Here is a 23,065-nt window from a genome sequence, read left to right on the forward strand (position 1 = left end):
TGTGGACTTCTGTCTTTAAAGAGCAGTTGTAATTGATTCCCCTGCTCCTCACCCGCTTTGCACCAAATTAGGAGTTTTCGCTTTCAAAAGACTCCCATTGTTCCTGTCTTCAGTGTGCGCAGAGGTAGGGAAGACACGCTTTTTGTTTCCCCCGGCAGCGCACGAGCTGATCCATTAATCCATTTGGCTTTATATATCAAGAAACTAATATGAACTCTGCTCATCCTGGGTTTTACTTCATCCGCCAGCGCTCCCCGCATCTGGCTCGGTTTTCATGCGGTCGGTTCAGGACAGTTCCTCTTGACGGGGCTCAAATTATGGACCACTTGCAAAAGAGAAACAACAACCTTCCTTTGTATTTTAGTTGGGTTTTATTTTGGGGGCCCTATCCACAATCCCACATCCTCACATTTGCCCATTTCAGGACTTCTGTGATTAAACTGGTACATTTGGCAACTCTGCCCATTATCTTTAAAGCACACCTTGTCCATATCACTGAAAGCCATGGAGGAGAGGTGGGAGGAGGACCCTGGCAAGATAGTTGCCAAGTGAGCTTAACTGAAGTACACTCATTGCTTTTGTAAGTATAAATTTGACTTAGACTATAGCGCTGTGTTCCATTAGCTCAGGATGTGTTTCTAGGAGCATAAGGATAAAATGTCTTCAGCTTTGTAACACAACAAACCCTGTTAATTTTCTGGTCTTTAATTTTCAGTGGATGGCATATACTGCACCCGCAGGAACTTGACCCGCTTAACTCAGTGAATCACATTTTGAAAGAACACAACAGAGCTGGAGAAATACCAAACCGTGGAGAAATCATTTTGCAGCAAGCTCTTTTACAATAGGATAAACCTCGTCAGGTCTGATCCTGTCCAGGGAACTTTCTTTGGACTGCAACGATGGCTGATTCGTATACAGAAATTCAAAGGCCTTCTGATTGGGTCAGAGGCAAGCAGTGGCGATAAAGAGATGCTATTTCCAAAATTTCTTGTATAGTTTAGGGGATAGGAAACAGCCTTACACTGAATTGGACCAATGATCTATCTTTCCCAGTATTGTCTGGGAACTGGGAGCTGTTCTCTAAGGTCTCCAGCAGAGGTAGTCCCCAGCTCTGTTATGTTTTAAATGAAGATGTGTAGGATGGAACCTGGAATCATACCTGCAAGGCACGTGTTCTACCCCTGAGCTATGGCCTTTCCCTAAGGAAGGACTTATACTCACAGCCACTTTGGTGGAAAAAATATGAAGATTGCATAGTCTAAGGGAGCAATCCTTTGTCTCCTAGACATCGTCTGAATGACCACAGGATCCTCAGAAGGGGGAATTGGGGATCCACCCCCTTCCCTGCAGCCGATGCAGAAAGAACCGCATGGACAGGTCAGAAAAGACACCTCAGAGAGGGGAAAGGGGGCATTATGGTGGGTGGGAAGGGGAGGAGAGTGGAAAGCCCAGAATATGGGTTATCTTGAGCCCTCTCCACCCTCCCCTTCCTAAGCACTATCACTAAGTGGGCTAAAAGCCCATCTAGCAAAAATGCATGATGGGAGGACAGGGAGGCAAAGATCACCTCTGCTACTCCTCCAACCTTGTATTGGATCATCGGAAGGCTCCGTGTTCAGGGGCTTCCAATCATTGAGGGCACAGTCGTTAGGAATGCACCCTAAGCCACTTCTTCTGCATAAGTTCTTCTGTCAAGAAATGGATGTTCACTCCTGAATTTAGACTGTTAAAAGTCACCAAAAGAAGTGGCAGGTGGGGGTGGGGAGGAAGAATAACCCAGAAGATAAAATGAGGCTAGTCTAACAGGTGGAATTATATACTGTTCAGGGAAGAATATTGCAGTTGAGATGCACACCCTAGCTTTCCTCAACCTGCTGCCCACCAGATGTCTTGAGATGTTTGAGAATATAGAGATCTTTGCCCTTCCTCCAGGGGGCTCGGGGAGTTATTTGTTTCTTTATCTGTTGTTGTCTGCGCTCCAAGCTTTTTTAGGGGGGTGGGGGAAAAATGTTATTGCACTTCCAATTTAAGATTTGCTTTTCAACTTGAATATGATACTTACACTGTGCTTCAAACCTGGTTTGATTATTTTGTCTAGAAATTAACGGTAATTACACTAACAATGATCATAAGTATAATAATTATATCTCATTGATCAGTTTAGATCAACAGCGTCAGAGCTTTAACTGCAACAAAATCATTGATTACATGGTCAAGATGCATTTGTTTTGTAATTCCCTTTTCAATCATCATCATATTTAATAATCTCTCTTGTCTAAGAGAAGATCTCAAATATGTTGCAATTAATTTTAACTTGCTGAAGCTTCTTTCAAAGGATGCTACCATAATAATTATAGTTTAAAAAAATCCTCATTGCCATTTCCAGGTTTGGATAAGAATTTTGTGGTGTTGTGGCTCAAGTGTTGGACTGAAAGTCTGATGATCCAGGTTCTAGTCCCCACTTGGCCATGGAAGCTCACTGGGTGACTTTCAGCCAGTCACAGAGTCATAGAATCATAGAATCATAGAATAGCAGAGTTGGAAGGGGGCCTACAAGGCCATCGAGTCCAACCCCCTGCTCAATGCAGGAATCCACCCTAAAGCATCCCTGACAGATGGTTGTCTCAGCCCAGCCTACCTCATATGGTTGTTGGTGAAGGGAGAATTATGTACACTGCCTTCAGTTCACTGGAGGAAAAAAGTGGAATATAAATGCAATAAATAAAAAAATAAAAAAATAAAATTTAATGGATTATTTTCAGGAGGTCTAAACTTGTTGCTAACTCCAAAACTGGGAGAATTGACAATGCCTGGTATTTCTGATTTCTGATTAAATTTCTTCAGGATTTAAATCACTTCTGTATTTTATCATGAAATCCACTGCCATGTTTTAACTTCTGTATAATATTCATCATAGACAATTTAGTTCCTGAAAGAAAGTCAACATCAGTAGAAACTTGATTGGGTTTTTGTATCTCTAGTTTAATTTGAAGAGAATGATGTGGCTGCTTGTCCTGTCGAAACATTGGTTGATCTGTGGAATGCAGAAATGAACCAGGCAGTGGACGTGATTGCTCCTGAGTGTCCTCCCTGCAGTAGAGCTTGTATGGCTCTGTGGTGTACCCCAGCGCAGAGAGTGAGGAAACAAATAGGAGACAGCTTGAGTGTAGATGGAGGAAAACTCCTGGCAGATGCAACTGAGCATTGGTATGTGTCTTTGCTCAAGTATATTCAGGGACAGTAGGCATAACACAGAAATGCTATTTCTCTGCCTCTGTTGAAGCCTCTATATGCTGCCCAATAGAGCTTTGGGGAGTTGTTCAGGGCTGCTTATATGCTGGCCCTAGGGAGGCTATGGAGTTATCAGAGGCCTACTGTGATATGTTTGCAAGACAATTTTAATATAAAATCTCTTGCATCTTCCAGGTCGTAGACTCCTATCTTATAGCAAGCGAATTAGGTGAGGTATCCAGGGCACAGTCTTGTCCAGTTTTTCTGGCTGAGTACCTCCCGAGCATATTGACAACCACTTCCATATTGGATTCTTGTCCCTCTTGGCTTGTAAAAACTGGCAGGTTGGGCCAGGGAAATAATTAATGCCTCCTTGTGAGAGGGAGTGGTCCCAGGCCAGCTGAAAGAGGGAGTGGTGAGACACACCCGAAGAAATCCTCCTTGGACCTGGAAGATCTTAACAACTTTAGGCTGGTGGCAAATGTTCCTTTCCTGGGTCCTTCAGCAGGTGGTTTTCAATTTGCACCAGATGCTCTTGGATGGAGTATAAAGTAGCCCTGTTAAACTAAGCTTCCTCTGATAAAGTAGCCTGGAAAAGTGCATTCTCTGAAAAAAGATGTTTTATAGCTAACAGAAAGGCCACCTTCAGATGTCACACTAAACCATAGTTTAGTAGGGCTGTGCACAGACATCCTGATTTGCTTCAGATCCTGGTTTGTGCCTTCCAAATTTGGCCCAAATCACTTCAGACCGATTCGGAACTGGTCTATCTCACCTCAGATCTGAATACGAATTGAGATTCGGATTTCTAAATTATTCAGATTTCTCATTTTTTTCATAGACTTGCAATAGAAAAAAGAAACACCTATAACTTTTTCATTTTTCATGATTCAAACATGAAATTTGGAGAACCTATAGATGCTGTGGAGGGTGCTCATGTCTGCCAAATACCAGACAGATTGGTGCAGTGGTATTCATGTCATTCACTGGTAAAATGTGCTTTTTTCAGGGGGAACCAGAGGAAGGGGGAAGATTGGAACAAACACACTAAAGGCTAACAACTCGAAGATTTTTGATAAAATAAATTTTGTATTTTTTAAAAAAAGACAAGCAGAAAGAGAAATAGAGGTAAGAGATAACAGTGAGAGAAAAGGGAAAGCTCAAGAAAGATCCAAGTACCAGTGATCCCAAACACCCACCCAGAACAAACCTAAGCTAGCCAGCCCAAAGCACCCCACTCCTACCAAGTCTAACCTACAATGAGCAAGGACGAAGGAAGCTTGATCTCCTGACTGTCCTTAAGCCCTCATCCACCATTGTGATTGGAGGCTGCTGGGGAGAATTAGGAGACTTCAGGAGGAGGACTAGGGGATGAAGCTATCATGTAACAGCCAATTTCCCCCTCCAAACTCCTCCTCCCCTTCTTACTCTAACAACAACAACAACAACAAAAACAACTGTTGCAAGCACAGACAGGCTGTCTGGGCTTGAAAAAAGAACTGAATCAATCGATTCGGACCGTGCCGATTGGATTCGGACTGATTCAGACAAGTTTCGATTCAGACCTGTTTCGAGGCCCTCCAAATCACCCTGATTCGCCTCAGATTCGGGATTCAAATCCGAGGTGATGCATAGCCCTATAGTTTAGTGGGACAAGGACAAGCCTAGGCAAACCTTTGACTCATATACTTCACCTCTCCTCCACTGGCACAGCCATGAAGAGAATGTTGGGTACTTTTATTACTATTTGTGCTTAAGCCCAGCTTGCTGTGTTATCCAAGCTGATGAGCTGTGATTAGTTTTTAATTATGGTTTATTTGAAATAAGCCAATTGGAAACCGTGGGTGGGCAAAGGAGAACAAGGTAGATTGTGATTCTGGGGAGGGAGGGAAGCCCATATGTTAACATCTCCCCAAACAGAACACAGGGACCTGCTTTATACCCAGTCAGGTGATTGGTCCATCTAGCTCAGTCTTACATGCACTGATTGGCTCTCCAAAGTTTCAGGCAAAGGTCTACCTAGCAATGCCAGGGGTTCTATGATACATATTATACTTTTCTAATTCAGACAGAGGTGACAGCAGATGGAAAGCAAATATTCATATATTATGTAAAAACAAAAAGAAAATAATAGCAATTAGGGTACAAATTTACCAACCTGTGTCACCTAGTAATGGCTAAAATATCAATAATAATAATATCAATAATATCAACAACAACAACAAAGCTCAGCTAAAGTACAGAGTATTTGGGGGGTGGAATGAAATTACCTGTGTTGAAGCTACAACATTCTCTGACACTCTGAGAAACAAACGCCGAAAGGTAACTCATAAAAGTAGCCCCCCTGGGGAATGTGTGTGTGATGCCTCCATAACAGAAGGCTGGCACTTGGGCTCTTGTGCTGCCACAATCTATGGTGACCTTCTCTGGGTATTAAAGGAACCACAAAATGTGGCTTCACTACAGCTCTTTGAGCTCGCCTACAAGAGGATATTGGATAGATTTAAGCTCTCTTTGGTGACATTCACAGAACACACACACACGTAGCTAAATTAATATCAACAAGCCTACCGTACAGGACATGTTTATTTTATTTTTTATTTATTTTATTACATTTATATACCGCCCCCCAGCCGAAGCTCTCTGGGCGGTTTACAACAATGTTCTGTTAACTTGTTATGTAGCTGAAAGCTATACCAGAATATTCACACATTGGTTATGCATCCTGCTTTACCTTTTAGGACTAGATTCAGTAAAATTCAAGTTAAGTGAGGAAACAGAGCACATTTCGTGTCCAGTAATGAGAGGAAAGGGAAGTCCCCAGAAATTGGTCCTCTCCTGCCATAAAAGCCCCTTTTCTCGTGCCCCGGATGTGTTAGACTACAAGTCCCACCCTATTGCCATGCTGATTGGTATGGGATGGGAATGGTAGTCCAACACATGCAGAGGACACTAAGTTGGAAAAGGTCATAATAAGACTCTCCGGGTAGTGTGGGGTCTAAACTTTTGACTTTCACAGTTGCTCCATCTTCTCATTGCTACCGCTTGCTTGCTTTACAGGCAGAGAGTCTGTGAGAAAGTTAGCATCTACTGCTCACCACCACTCCTGGGCCAGAGCAAGAGGCAGCTGAAGAAGTGGGTTGCCATGGCGAAGAGGAAGAGCAACTCCAGGGGGCTCTTGTCGGTGGGGCCCTGCTGGAGCATGGGCCCTCGGCAACTGCCCCATCATTCCTACCCTTATTTCGACACAAAAGCACTAAACTTTAAATACTGGAATTATTAGTTTTTAAGAATATAAAGCTCAAACTTTAAGGTCCCAGGTTGAATCCTTGTCATCTCCACGAAGGATCTTAGAAAGGGTTGGGAAGGACATCTCTGCCTTGAGACCTAAAGTCGACAATCCCAGCCTAGATTGGCTGATTTAGTATAACTCTTCACAAGTTATCAAATTCACTGTGTGACCTTGTGGTCCACTCAAGGTCAAAACAACAACAACAACTCATAAGCCTCACAAGTCTGCCCATGCTTTAAGATCTCCAGGGGAAGCCCTTCTCTCAGTCCCACCACCATCATAGGCACGCCTGGTGGGAACATGGGAGAGGGCGTTCTTGGTGGCTGCTCCAATACTCTGGAACTCTCTTCCCAGGGAAGCTAGACTGGCGCCCTCCCTGATGTGTTTTAGGAGGCAGGCAAAAACATTTTTGTTCCGGCAGGCCTTTGGCGAATAATCTGGACCTCCATCTGTGCCAAAGACATTTCATAATTGTCATTTTAAATGTTTAAATGTTTTAATATTGGAACTTATTTAATATATTTTTAATTTTTGTATATTTGTATTTATAAGTTTTAAATGCATATGTTTTAAATCCTGTAATGTGTCTTTGAGGCCCATATTTGGGCAAAAGGGAGGATATAAATATTATAATAATAAATGTAATAATTATTATTATAATATAATAATAATCAACCTTGTGGCTCCAAATCACAATGTTCATGTAAATTTGTTTTTGTTTTGTTTGTTTACCTTCCATGTTCCTAATGGGAAGTAATATGGTCTCCTTAGCTCACACATGAGGTTGGACATGGGAATGATTTTAATGTGACTGAACGGGGCTGAACAAGCCTTTGGATTTAACACCCGTTGGGACTAAACAAATTTATATGTTTTTTGGATCCAGGTGGACTTGAAGGAGAATGGGCAAATCACCTCACTTCACAAAACAAGGGGGAAGGAGAGAACAGCACAGTGAGGAATAAATTACTGTGAAGATGGCACTCTTCTTCACAAATAGGTTCTGTGCATAGCTTTCTTTGGGCCTTGTAATACTTGTTGGAGTTCTGTCTCTTCTAGCTGGGAGTCAAGAGTGCAACATTCATTCCAAGGGGGAAAGAGACTCCGTAGGGGCCCAGTGGCAGGGAGAATCCATGTATTGGTCCCAGCAGCAGGTCGCAGTCTCAGTCCGTAATGAAGATTGTTAGTCTATTGATGCAACAGTTCACCATCTGAGTTTTGGCAGCCAAGATGTAATTAAATTCAGTGCAGGCTGCTGCCTCCGATTTCAGCAGGGCTGTGATTTTATTCTGGGTTTCAGAATGAAGGAGATACCCAAGGTGCTGAACCTATTTTAGGGATAGGGTTCAGCACCTCAGAGAGGTTCTGGCTGGTCCTGACTGAAAGCTGGAAGGGAATCACAGCCCCGCCGAAATTGGAGGCAGCAGCCTGCACTGAATCCACTGAAATCAGAGCCACCAGCCTCCACAAATTACATTGATAGCTTGCAAGTCACACACATATACACACAAGAAAATATGACCTGGCTGTTGGCTGCAGACGGAGCGCTATCAGGTTTTTTGTGTTTTTTTGCAAGCTTAAATTAAAGGCTCCTGTTATCAGCATTTAGCTTGATTCCAAAGACAGATCCACTCACTGCTTGAGGGGGAAAGAATATACCACTTGTGACTGCAAGTAGCTGAAGCTGGTGTGGTGGTGGGGGGGGGGGCATGGCTGTTTCCCCTTCCACATCTGGATTTAGAAAATCAGTATTGAATGAGAAACGATCACTGGCTGGAAGCTCTGCCATTTGTCAACATCCCACTGGAAGGCTCAGAGGAAGCTGTGTGGTGTGCATCTTGCCAAGGATTCATAACAGACAATAGGTGCACTGAGATAGCAATGATGTTGATTGAAGGCTGTGGGAGAATCCTTAAAACAATATCACAAGAATACTTTTTGGAATGCTTTGGCTTTGCTTGTGCTTTGAGTTGCTCCTCCCCTTTCTTTTCAGTTGAGAGCTCACGCTGAAAAGCTTGCCATATGTCTCATGGCACATGAAAGGCATTTATTGTACAGGGCTATCATTTGGATTGAAAGGCCAGCACGGTGCAGTAGGTAGAGTGTTGGGTTGAATGCGGAAGTCTGCGATCCAGTTTTTAGTCAGCCATGACACTTGGTGGGTGAATCATTGGGTTGAGACACAGTTTCTCAGCACTGTTCAAGACAGTTGTGAAGATCCTTGGCTTCGTGTTGGTGATGCAGCCACCCCACACCAGGGGCATGTCTACACCAGGGAAGGGAAGGGGGAGGATCTCATGATATACTGATCATGAGATCCTCCCCCTGGGTTCCAGGGAGGAAGCAGGACATTGCACCCACTATTTTTTTTTAAAAAAAGACAGAAGTAAAAGTAAACGTTTTTTCTTTAAAAAAAATCCCCGACCCCGCTCCCCCCGATGGCCGTGGACTCTCTCGAGCCTGGCTTCTTCCCTCTGATGACCCCCGCTACTTGTGGGAAAGAGGGAAGAAGCCGAGATGGGTAGCCACACCACCCGCAGTCCTCGGGATTGACCCAGGACTGTGGGAAAAACTGTGAGAAAAGTGTATGGCAAAATCATGGGGAAATGGAGGGATCATCCCTCCCTGCTCCCAGGACCCCCTGTGCATCATCTGGATGCACAGGGATGATCCCAGGACAATCCCCGGGATATCGCCTAGTGTAGACATGCCCCAAGTCTTCAGTAACATTAACCATTTGGAAATGAGGTGTGGCAGGGTTGGGTGACCTTAAAAATTTCTCCATCATATACACCTGAACTTTCTACAAGCCAAGCCCAAACTCCACTTAAATTTGGCCTTGATTCATAAAAAGCTCACCCTGGTGCCGTCACTCTGTTACCAAAGCAATGCTTACGTTACCATTGCTTCAGGGAATCCTTACTATGAGGCCTTCATTCCATCTACATGGTGTCTGGAATGCTAAAACAGTAACGTTGAGTGATTTTAATTTGGTTTTAATGTTTTAATATAGTTTTATTCTTGACCTTTATGTTATTATGCTCTTATGGTTGTTATATTTCATTTGCTGTACACTGCCTGGGTAGCCCTTGTGGAAATGTATGTAAGGTATAAATATTATATATTACAAATAAATATTAATTGGATATATTTAATATTAATCAATTTTAAGCATTTAGACTGCAATCCCATGTATACTTCCTAGGGAGTAAGACCAATTGAACCCAATGGGACATACGTTTGAGAAAACATGTTTAAATTCTGAGCAAATTATATAACTGAAGACATCTTGATGTTTACTGGCAATGGGCAGTGAAAGAAATAGTTTCAGATACTGACCATCAGCTATATAATTTCTGAAGAATGTAACCATTAAGCTTTTGCCATGAGATTTCCTGCAATAAAGAAGTCTCACTGATTTGAGTATCCTGAGTCAGTTTGCCCAAATGCGTGCTTGCTAGAGGGATTGGGAAACCTGACAGGGAGCTCTGCTCCCACCAATTTCATTGTGCAAGCAGAACTCACCACTTGTACAAAAGAGATTTATTGCTTCCGGAGCAACCAGAAACAAGTGGAAACACTCATTTCTGGAATGGGACAGGTCAGCAAAGCTTATATAAAGGAACTCCACCAACCTGTCCTGATCCAGAAACAAACGTTTCCACTCATTTCAGGGCTTCCTATAAGAAGCATTAAATTGCCATTGTGCAAGCAATGCACAACAGAATTGGTGGGAGGGGCTGTTTCTGCAATGGCCCCATTGGATACTGCCCAATAATCCAACGCAGGCAAGCACATTGATTCCAAGAGGTTTAATTGTGCTTCGCTGTACTGGATTGCAGCCATTGTATTTATATTTGTATAATTTCTTACAGATTAATTAATTCTTATCACTACAAATCCATAAAGGACACAAAACAAACAATGGCCCTGTTCAGACAACACACTAAGCCATGGTTAGGCTGCTAACCCTTTTGCAGCAAATGGTTAGTGAGCATGTTTAAACTATGGTTATGTAACCACCATGGTTTGGAATGGTTCACATGACATGCTAAACCATAATGTTTAGCTCAAAATGCTTAACCACCATAGCTTAGTGTGTTGTCTAAACGGGGTCATTAAAAATATATATTCACAGTGCAGTCCTATGCACTTCTACTCAGAAATAAGCCCTATTCAGTTCAATGGGAGATTATAACATCTGAATGCCGGAGAAACCCAAGCAGACAAATCTGTCCATCTCTACAAGTCCTGACATGTAGTTCCAACCCATCATAGCTGGTGTGGATATGCAGGGTGTGTGGACAACTCACATGGAGCTCTGTAGTTCAATGCTGACTAACATAAAATAAACAGGGCCATCTATTCTAGGGATGGCTTTCTGTGTGCACTAGGCCCCTACAGAACATAAATTATATTTTCAAATTCTAACCAGTTACTAAAAATATAGAGAATCCCCAATTAAATATACATTAGTTAGTATTGGAGATAAATGATGAAGTGCAGAAATATTTTTTTTTTAATTTACTCTTGATTGCGAAAGCAAATATTTTATACAGACATTTCATTTGAAACAATCATTTCCAGTTCTGTCTTATTAGGCCATAGAGAAATAATTACCGGTAACCTAACAGAATGTCATAATTGCCAAAACAGAGCTGAAGCAAATTTGTTCCTTCAAATGCTTAAATTCTCCATTGAGAATTCTGAGAGTAACTATTCACTGAATATTTGGGATCTGTATTTGACACCCAGTGATATTTGACTGAAAGAGCTGATATTTGACATGCAATAGGATAATAAAGTGGTTTTAGCCTTTCTATCTCCAGAGAAGACATTCCACATTTCCTTGTCTGAAAGGTTTCTGAGGTTTCTGGAGCAAGTGTCTAGGGTGCACAACCAGTTCATGTGATGCAGTGTTGGGCTGCACCATTACCGCCTATGGAAAGACAATGTGCCTGAGCAAATGTTCCACTTGGCTGGCCATTGCAAGCTGGGATCAGTAGCAGTGGGCAAGCTGTAGTTTAAGGAAGCGGGTATGCTCTTATTGATATTCTCATTGGGGCACCTTTGAGAACCTTCCAACTCCAGAAAACAGCCTGAATGATGGTGATATTTAATAATAGAATTTTATTTATATAGTACTATTGATATTATATTAAACATAATAAGAGTATTTCATGGTTGGCATGCAATAGCATTTTATAATCTGACAGCATTTGATATAGAACATGCAAAAGTAGTTTGCATTTGACAGCTTACAGAGCAATCCTAAACCTCAGAACCATGATGTGGTGGGGATTAGGAGGGACGGAAGGGACACTCACTCCAGAGGAGCCAGTTATGCTCTTTGAAAGCTCTGTGGTGTAAACCTATTGCCAGCAGTGTTTCTGCCAGCAGTAAACCCCAAAATGAAGCATTCTGGGGTGGGTGAGATACAGCATTGGACCTGCTGATCTAAGGCTTTCGGTTCCCCAGGGACACCGCAGGATCAAGCCCTTTGCCTACATCACCTTCGGATGTTAATGGGAGATTTGGTGTGTGTTTTTAAGAAACCAAAGCAAAGAAATAGGTACGTCTGCCTTTCCCACTGCCTGCCCTGGCCAGCATCCTCTAGCGAGGCCTGGGGAATGGAGGACCATCTGCCAATTTACACACATTCTCTGCCCCATGTAGGATGGCGCTGTTATGAAACCACATATCTGAAGATGGCCAAAATCGAAATGCTCAAGAGATGCCAAGCAGTCTAAAGCACAGCGCTGAAGGTAGGTAATTTTAGATCCTGAATGTAATGGTCTTATGAGTGCCCCCCTCCTTTAGGCAGTGGTGTGCATGAATTCACTTGTGAAGCACACCATTAACATTTTTCTTCTCTCTCTCCACCCACCCCACCCCCACATTTTACTTGGGAATAAGAACCATTTTGTTGTAGAAATGGTAGTAGATTTTAAAAGGGGAAATGATAAAATGAACATCTATAACCATGTACATGTCTGGCTGACTGCCCTGATACTGTGGTGAGCAGCTTCTGCTCCCACTGGATTCCAAGATGGCTGGGCTATTCCAGCTGCTGACACCAGGCTTGTTTGCTGCTGCCCCATTGCTTGCTGCTCTCTGGCTGTAATTTCCGAGCTCCTAGAGCTGTGATACTTGAACTTTGACCCCAACACCCAATCCTACCCACACTCATTGCTGCATGGTCCCGCCAGCCACCTGCACACAGCTGCCAGGACCAAGAAGCGGCCGCTCACTCGCATGCCTCCTGCCCACCTGGACTGCCTGGGCAGTTGGCTGGCTGCACCCACCAGCTACACTCACTGCTTCTTGGTCCTGCAGGTCACTGGTGGAACCTAGAAGCAGCCGGCCGCTCATTTCTCCGCTCAACTGAAGTCTCACGAGACTTCCAGACAAGGTCAGCTTAGGTCTTGTGAAACTTGCGAGTTCTGGGAGAGGTGGGGTGTGCATACGCATGCCAAAAAACAACAACAGGCAGGTGCTGTCAGGTGGGAGGGTAAGCAGTGGCATGCTTGCTCTCTTCAGGTGGCAGCATGCCTTGGTCCGGGCCTGTAGAGTTAGGCCAGCTTGCAGATTTTCCAGTTTTTTATTTTCTTGTCCAAAGAAAGTTGTGCAAATTGCAGGTACAATTTGCATAATTTGTGCAAATTCTGGCTGTAATTTCCTTAATTTGCACAAATTCTGGCTGGGCTTTGCCTGAATAATGCAAATTACAGCTGCAAATTGCACAACTTTTTATTGATGCAAAAAACAAACAAACAAACAAACAAACAAGACAAAAACAAAAAAAGAAAAAAAAGAAAAGTAACCACATTTTTTTCAGCATTGCTTAACCATGGAGCAAATTGCATTTTGGAAGTAAATGTCTCAGAGAACATGAAAATCATGCAAGCCATATCCAAGAAGATGGTAGTTTTCTCCTTTTAATCCTCTTCTTGCTTGTCTTTAATTTTCTCCGCCCACTCCTTGATCCATTCTGAACTCTACACTATTGTGCTAGAGTCACAATAGAGTCACTATTGTCACAGTTCTTCCCTGGGCTGGCCCTACCATTTGGCAAACTGAGGCAACCTCCTCAGTTGGGGAGTAGCAGTGAGTTGTTGGAGGACAGAGCTTTGGATGCTGTGCAACCTGCCTAGCACCCCCTAAGTTTCTTTGTTGTCCTCAAGTGTAGTGGAAGACGGTATTGAAGTAAGTCAATTCTGTATATGGAATTGTAGGAGGGATTTTATCCTTCACCTCAAATAGCAAAATGTCTTCGGCTGGTCCTGGTTCTTCCTTTTCTTCCACCCATATAACTTCTTCTTGAACTTAACGTGGTGTGTTGAACCAAAAGGAGTGTAAATTTCCCCATTTCTCTCATAAGTCAAGTCTTTGTCCCTGCAACTTATCCATCTTATCCCCTTCTCCTCCTGGTTCTGTTATCTTGTGATTAGATGTATGATCACATCAACTTTCCTTCTTCCTGTCTCAGAGTTTTACCATTCACCATGTGTTTATTGGTAATGTATGGGAGGAAGGAAGAGGAAAATTCAGCAAAGGAAGTGGATCTGGATGGTGAGGCAAGCTACATATGCTCCTCCAATTCCAAAACTAACTTTAGAAATTCTCCTAGTTAAAAATAGGGATGTTGGAGAAATCTAGAGTGGAGTTTGGCCAGCTTTCATTGGATCAGGCCCTTGGATTCCATTCTGTCTTCCACTAGCCAGCCTGACTCAACCTGCAGTGAGAGGCCACCTAGTGGATTTTGGGGTGGTGGTTGAATTTACCTAAATTACAGATGCAAGTGTATTTTGTCCCAGAACTTGGGGAAACCACACAGCTTGGTCGTCAAACCAAGTTGGGCATGCCATGGAAATCTGGCAAGCCTAAAAAGGGCTGGATTTCTTGGCAACGGGCATCCCTGGTTAAAAAAACAGCATTCATGAAGGCAGAGAAAAACAGAGAAGCAATAATATAGGAAATGGCAATTCTTCACATACTGAACTACAACTCCCATCATTCATGTCCATTGCCCAAGTTTGCTGATGCTGATGGGAGTTGTAGTCCAACAACAACTGGAGGGCAAATGATCCCCCCCCCCCAGCAATGAAGGACCAGAATGGTGGAAATGTTCTCCTCCCTGGGCTTATCAGTTCCATTGCCACATCTCAGTTTCACTCTATTGGGACAGTAGACAGGCCTTGCTAGAAGGTTCCTCCAAAATAATCAATAACGGCAAGGAGAAATTCCAAAGGGCAATTCCATCAGCTTCCTAATTATAACATCTCTTTTAAAGTGAGCTATACTTGCTGAAATCAAATTCGCATTTGGAAGAAGCTGAGATTTTGAAAGAAAATATAAGACTTCTTTCAAAACACACACACAACATTTAATCATTCTCTTTAGCATACACTGCTTGATGCACTCAGTGTGGATTTGCACTATAAACACCCTTGCAAATTCTCTATAGCGTCCTGGAAGTATCTCCAATTTGCATAAATATACCTCAAATATTTATAGATCAGTAGATATAAATGTGCATTTAAAGATGACTACCAAAGTGCATTACAACAGAAAGCTCTTACACATCTTCCAATTAATTCAAATAATTGCACATCGGCTTATTAAATTACACATTAGATAGATAAAATATGGCTTACCGTCAGTTGCGAGCTCTAAAATACTTTTAGAGAGAAGTGTTCCTGCCAAGTACCCAGTAATAGCTGGGGTGGTGTTGAAATGCAGCTCTAAGATCGAGGGCCATGGGACAACTAATATCAAAGTGGATTTTACAGGCGTGTGCACACACATACACACCCACCAAACAGTTTTTCTACCATTGCCCATTACTCCAGCACGCCTTCTGACATTTGAAAGGCAACAAGATGGTGCACCCAAGGAATTTGTGGTGGGATGGTGAAAAAGCAAACTAAGTCAACAGTGAGCTTCTTCCGTGGGATTGGTGGCATGATATACCAAAGAGTTTTTGAAACTCTGTATTTTCCTAGAGTTTCTTCAGTTGGAGGGGGATCACACTTCCCTCCCGTTGCTTTGACTCGTGGTATTGTCGCATAACAGGGGCATGCAGCTTCCTCTTTCTTCACATGCTGAAGAAAGAGGAAGTAAAGAAAGACCACGTGGCCCATTCAGTGGTGCATTTAGGGGTGACCCAAGAGAGGTCCTTTTTAGTGGCTGCTCCCAGGCTACAGAACTAGGAGTTACTCCCAGGCTATGGAACTAGGAACTAGCTCTCTCTCTTTGCTCTCCTTCCGCTGGCTGGCAAAGGCCTCTTTATTCAAGAAATTTGGCCAGCAAGTGGGTGTGCCGGGTTGGCGGCTGTTTTTATTCTAAAATGGTTATGTTTTATTGTATTCTAATGTATTGTTTTATTGTTTTAATCATCACTATAAGCTTCCTTGAGTGCCATTATTTTTGGTAGAAAGATGGGGTACAAATCAAATAAATCAAATCAAATAATAAATAAGTGTTCCTACATGCCTGTGGGGTGGTGGGTTACCCATTTCCTCTGCCTGCCCCAGTTCCTCATACCCAATCAAATCCAGTGGCTTGGCAAAGGGTCCCTCTGGTGTTCATGAATGGCTTTTGGGTAGGCTTGAGGGTTTGGGGAGGGCATGGGAACATTTATTTATTTATTTATTTATTTATTTATTGCATTTCTATACTGCCCAATAGCCGGAGCTCTCTGGGTAGTTCACAAAAATTAAAAGCATTCAATGTTTAAAACAACAGTATAAAACCATAATATAAAACACTATCTATCTATCTATCTATCTATCTATCTATCTATCTATCTATCTATATCATATGGCTCTTGGGATCCTGTCCTATATTTTGATAGACAAAGCAGTACTATTGGCAAGGAAGCACAACTCAACTTTTTATAACCAGAAGTCCAGTACAATAGGGCAGCAATGGGGCCGATTCAGGCCAAAGCTACAGTTTTGTGTTTCTTAAATGAGCCCAGAGGCACCTTGGGGTTCCACTCGCCTCTACTTCCTCTCACCTTTCTTCCTCCCCTTCTGCACAGCAATACTCTACTTCTCGTCCTTGTTTGTGTCAAACCATTTTGTTTGAACAGGCAAATGATGGTTTGCACGTTTGAACCGAATTGAGATTAAAGTGCAAGTAAAACAAATATTTAAAACATCACATGCATGTTTATTTGTGTATGCATTAATTCTTCCCCATCTTCTTCTTTTTTAAATGGTTGCAAAACTACTCCAGGGATTAGAAGGGATAGCTGTGTTCATGACATCACAGGGAACCAGCTGACAGGTTTCCTCTAAAGGCAGGTTTTCTGGATTCAAGCTCTATCATGTTGAAACCTGGAAGTGGGAGGGTGTTTTGAAAAGAGCTCAACTTGGAACACCAATACATCTGGGCCAGAACTACACCAAGCAGGATACAACACTATGAAAGCAGTTTGAAAGCGGTATATGGAATGTGTCATGGGGCCCAACAGTTGTAAGTGCACTTCAATACCATTATAAAACAGTAGTGTGGCTCCTGCCCTGATCTGCTTACAAGTGAAACTGCGTCCACCACTTACAGCATTCAATTTTTTTATGCATCTTAAGATTTAGGCACACTTAAGCTCACTGCTTGGACCCTCCCCAGTACCACCTTGCAGTTTGTTTTGGGGGATCCTTAAACCCCCTGGAGCAAATGGAGGGCATAAGGGGTTGCAGAGGGAGGTTTAATCAGTGAAACATCTACCCCTCCATTTATGGGATCATCAGCTCATGGATGGAATCCTCCAGTGCCACTCCGCACAACCCATTGAAATGAACGGGCTTACTCATTCATTCTTTAAAATGTAAAATGCATGTCTCAGCCATAGCAAAAAAGGTAGTAAACAAGCACATTCAGTCTGGAACTAAATAATAATTGGATGATAAATCAATGACAATATCGTAAAATAGGTTCCTGGCCACTGGGTGAACAGAGTGCTGGACTAGATAGGCCCTTGGTCTGATCCAATATGGCTCTTCTTATGTTCTTAATTATACCAAAGAAGCCAAGAACCAGCTCTCCCCACCTAACTCTGTCTTAGATTGTGGCCTACACTATATGCACCACACATATTTTTGCACATCCTCCATCAGAGGTAAGAGATAATGCTTTATTTCCCCAGCAGCTTATTCCTATGATTCGAAATAGCACTCCCCTCACACACATACACTGCCTTACATACATACAAACACATACACTGTCTTACACACATACACTGCCTTACATACACACATACACTGTTCTCATAATAGAAATCTTTCCAAATGAACGTGCTGCTCCCAAGCCGAAGTTACGGAGAAGTTGTAAGAGCAGCACTGTATTCCCCCCCTTTCTCAGTTTGGTACCACTTTAAAGCTTTTATATGCCCACAGATGCTAGTGGAGGGTAAATCTAGACTTGCTTGAAAAGCAGTGATTAAAGTTTTTAAGCAGCACAAAGATTTTATACAGAGTGGTATCATATTCGAGACCAATTAAATGTCATCTTAAGTACTTAACTGAAGCATTTTTATGTGTTTGGAATCAGTTAAGTGGAAGGTGCCAAATTAAACTTGCATTTAAATTTTGTCACAGAGTTAATCTCAGGAGATTATGTACCATATTTCAAGAACGATTTCAGAAAGCTTTCAGTAAGTCTCCGTTAAGTTTGCTTAAGGAGGCACAAAAACTTCTGCGAAGAATGAAAAACAGAAGGGGCAATTCTGTAGGTCATTCCTTCCACCAAGAGCGAGTTGAGTGTTGATAACTAGACAAGTACTGTAATTACAACCAAAGTAATGCAGGTGGCATCACATTTGGGAAGACTTCGCCAAGTAATACACAAAAATAAAAGCATTTGCATTAACAAATGTTTTTCATAGCAAAACGACAACAGCACAAGATGATGGAGTCTGTGTGTGCATGTTTGAATGCACTTCCAATTTGCATTGTGTTAAAATATAATGAAAATTCTTTCTCTCTCTCTCTCTCTCTCTCTTTCTTTCTTTCTTTCTTTCTTTCCTTCCTTCCCCCCCCCCCAAAGCCCATACAGTGCTAGTTTAGACATTTTTGGGGAAGATCATTACTAGGCTTTTTAATAACGTTTTCCCAGTGTAAAAAGTACTTTACAAGCCTTATCTCATCATAACCATGACCTACTTCTGCATAAGGCAGCTTGGTATATTACACTAAAAGTCTATGGTTTGTCCAGTGCCATTTAGTGAACTCTATGGCAGTAAATGTGGATTTGAAATTCTGCATTTTTCTACACCTGGTCCCATTGTTGACAGAAAATTTAAAAGTAAATAAAGTTGTATCATTATAAGTTTTTCAGGTCTTGGACTAAAAGTCATATTGTTTCCTAACACGTTTTTGTAGCTACACACAGATTTGGATGCTGCCATAATTTAATTAACTCCTCCTTATGGAAAGTACACTTATTCTGTTGCCTACCTGGAAGTATCCACAGATTAGAAATTTATAAAGGGGTTCAGATGTACTTCTGCCCCTGTACAAAGAATGTGTGAGGGGTGTATGGGTCTGAACCCCCCTATACTCTCACATTAAAGGCAGGTGACATAAACTGCTTAGTATTAAGTGCAGACTGCTTTCTATCAGCCAGATTTAAACAAAGGAGTTAATTAGAGAAGGCAGAGAGGGATTGACTGATTCAATGTGGGACAGGACCCTGCACTGGACATTATTGTGTACAAAGGAGAATTTCTGCAGGGACAGCTTCTCCTAAATTGCACTGAAAGGGTAGAGCACTAGGAATGGACGAATAAGTCTATATCCAGTCTGTGTCTGTTTCACAGGTATTCAGGCATAAGTTAATTCCATGGAGGCCTTAGCTAGACCTAAGGTTTATCCCGGGATCATCCCTGTGCATCTAAATGACACACAGGGGATCCCGGGAGCAGGCAGGGATGACCCCGGGACGATCCCGGGATAAACCTTAGGTCTAGCTAAGGCCCAGATTTCCACTCTGGTCTGCAATTTTTTAAACAACAACACCATGAAAATTGGCATTTATTTTTGTATGTAACTTTCCCTGATTTAATTATTTATTCTTTCATTCATTCAGTTTCTGAGTTGCCCTATAGCCGAAGCTCTCAGGGCAAAATATACAATAGAAAAATACAATGAAAGCAATGATAACACACATTAAAAGAACCTTTGACAAGCTTTAAAAGCAGCAACAACAATTTAAAATAATTGTAAAGTAGGAGATCAATAAGCAGCTGAAACATGGGGAAAGACTCTTTTAAAATGAAACTTTAAATGTATCATTAAAAATAAAACACATATAAAACATTTTGGTGCACAACTTTCCCTAATACACACATTTTTTGTATGCATCTTCCTCTAATATACACATTTTTTGTATGCAACATTCTTTAGTACACACTTTTTGAATTGAGAATTGCATCATGACATTTAGAGACTGGTGTAATGGAAAGGATAACTGTGTTCTGATTTGCATATTAGTCTGAGAAGGGCAAAACAGATTGGAACACTTCAAAAGGCAGACCAAACAAAATTCTCCCCTAAAGAAGATGCCAGCATATGTTGTAATTCTGCTGCTATGTAGATCTTAAAAATGAGGCTAGTCTAATAATTGATCAGGCAAAGCGGTGGACGTCTCATGTTGAGTCTGCCCTATGCAAGGCTGCCTCTCCATAAAGAGGGACAACATTTCAGGTTTCAGCAGGGGGGAAACAAGATGTGGCAGAATACTGTTATGTTACTTTTTGACCTATTCCAGCATGTTAGCCAGGCAGGTTATTTTTCCAGAAAGGACAGTGATCCAGTTTAGGAACAAAGCAGATGCTTTATTGTTCTTCTTCTGGAACACAAACTAGGCCTCCCATTTTGAAACTCCATCCATCCACACACACACAGAGCTTTCTTACTTCCAGACCCTTCTCTGGCTTTCTGGACCCATCTCTCTACAGACAACTCTTCTACTAGCGACTGCTGTTAAAGGTACATGAAGCATTAACTGGCTTTGTTACAGTACATTTTATCTGACGCACTTGTAGGAAAACTTGTGGGAACAAACAGAAATGACTGAAAGCTTTAAACAGGAACTTTACTTAGCATCCTCTTGTTACAACTAAAGCAAGCAAATTATAAATAGGCAAAATTGAAACTGAAACAAGCGCAGAGTAGGCTACATAAGAATAGAGAAGTCACACACACATCCTAATTTGCTGTTCCTACATGCCTTTACCATTTAGTGGCTTTCCAACCAGTCATTTTCTCTCAATTAGTGGGTTTAAATTTATGCCTGTTGCTTATTCCAACTGAAGATCATAGGTGTGCGCAAGAGGTGTGCTGGGTGTGCCCAGGCACACCCTAATGTCTCAAGCAATAAGCATCAAACTGAGGGGGTCACTGAGTAGGGATCCAGAGGGGGATCCAGACACAGTGGGAACAGTCCTCTGGCTGCCCTGCTACCGCTGCCCCCCAACAGTGCACTGATGCTCTGAGCAGCAGAAGCAAGCAGGAATCACTCTGCCAGGAGCCTCTCTGCTAGGAGCCATGCTTCAAAGAGGTCAGGAAGAGGGCCCTGATGGCTAATGTCACCTTGTAAGCCCCTCCTCTGCCCAGTGTCACCACAAAGCCCCACCAATGCTGGCACTTGAGGTGCCTCTGCTCATTCTCCTCCCCTCACCTGCAATGGCCCTCCCACTGTCAGGCAAGCCAAACGTGGAGTAGGACATCAGTGTCTACAGTGTTTAACGAATGAATAAAAATAATGTCCTTATTTGAGTATTCAATAAATGTTCGCCTTTAAAAATATATACCCCTGGGTGCACACCCAAATGAAATCTTCTGTGCGCACCTTCGCTGAAGATTCACACAACGGAATAGATGACTCTTTCAGGTGTTCATCTAGTGTGACATCTGAAAAGGGATAACCTAAGTGACTATATCTGTATGCAGATTTGTGTTCATATGCAGAATGTATGTTAGGATTAAGGCCAGTAGGGTGAAGCAACATTGGATTGAAAGTGGAGCTAGTAGGCAGGCATAGTTTTGTTCCTCTTCCATGTATAGAGCAAACACATGAAAGGAATGCATGAAAGGACCAGAAATTGATTGTCATGTCTAACCCTACTGCCCCTGTTTTGGGAGAAGGTGTTTCAGGTAATCAGTCAGAATCAGATTCAGAGCTAGAGGAGGCGGTGCCAGACACCAGCCAGGCTGTACCAGTGAGGGAGGAAGCTCTCATGGGCGATACCCCAGCTTGGAGTCAGCCCTCTCCAGAGCTTATCTCCTCAAGGCCAAATCCTACACACTCAGTGGGAAGTGTGGTTTCTTCTGGAGGTGAGCGTCCCGACAAGCTAGCTGATGCTAGGGTATGCCGGAAGCTAAAACACACAGAGCGGAAGGAAGGCATGAGAAAGTCGGTCCGACTAGGATTGCCCCAGAACCTGCCTCCACACAGGCTCTCTGAAGTTAGGGCATTTGGGAACAGGCTTTCTATTCTTCTTGAGTGGACAATTGTCTTGCTTAGTTTGCATAGTTTTGCCTAAGGGTTAGGGACCGCCCAGAGAGCTTTGTGAACCGCCCAGAGAGCTTCAGCTATTGGGCGGCATAAAAATGTAACAAATAAATAAATAAATAAATAAGGGGAAGTTTCCAAGAGATTAGACTCACTTCAGGTAGAAGAGATGTTTGTTGCTTAATAAAAGCTTTGTGGGTTACTTAGCAAGCCTCATCATTTGCCTCCCATCGAAAGCATGAGTTTTCTGAGAAAGACGACATTGATAAACACACACACACACACACACACTCACAGAAGGGGGATTTTTTTGTTGGAGTTACTTGAGGAACAATTATTACATGGGATTTCAAACATGCAATTGCCCTTACCTCTAAATGATGCTTCTGCCCATAAACCCAAGTTATATCGTATGTTTTAATGTTATGTAACCAGTGTGAACTTTGCTACCACATATGGTACCAGTTCTCTGCTCATTAACTTTGTTTGGGTAGCATATCCTCAATTACAAACTGAAATATTTGTCAAAATGAAGCATGTAGAAAATTTATATTTAAGTACAAGAGAGGTATATATAATTTATCAAACAGAAGGAGTAGAGTTCTTTCTTCAGTCTATACACATAAGGTTAAGAGCTGCATATGCATACTTGCTGTGGCTTTCATGAATCATAAACCTCACTCCTGCTTCTTGGGGATAAATTATTTCACTCTACTTATTATATATTCTTTGTATAAAAGAAGCAACTGCACATGTTTAGATTCATGAAACTAAAGACAAAAGTGTGTGTGTGTGTGTGTTGTGAATCTCTATCTGCACACACAAACACACACAAACTTATATTGCATGAATAATATCTAAAATTCAGTGTTGAAATCCCATAGAAATCTGGTAAGGAAAAGGATGAGAGAAAGATGAAGCTGTTGGAAATGAGCCACTGCATGAATTCCATATCTGATCATATCTGAGCAGCACTGGTAATAGTCTTCTGCCGGGAAACACCTCTGAAGATGGTGCGTA

This window comes from Elgaria multicarinata, chromosome 2 (assembly GCF_023053635.1).
Source record: "Elgaria multicarinata webbii isolate HBS135686 ecotype San Diego chromosome 2, rElgMul1.1.pri, whole genome shotgun sequence".
Lineage (NCBI taxonomy): Eukaryota > Metazoa > Chordata > Lepidosauria > Squamata > Anguidae > Elgaria > Elgaria multicarinata.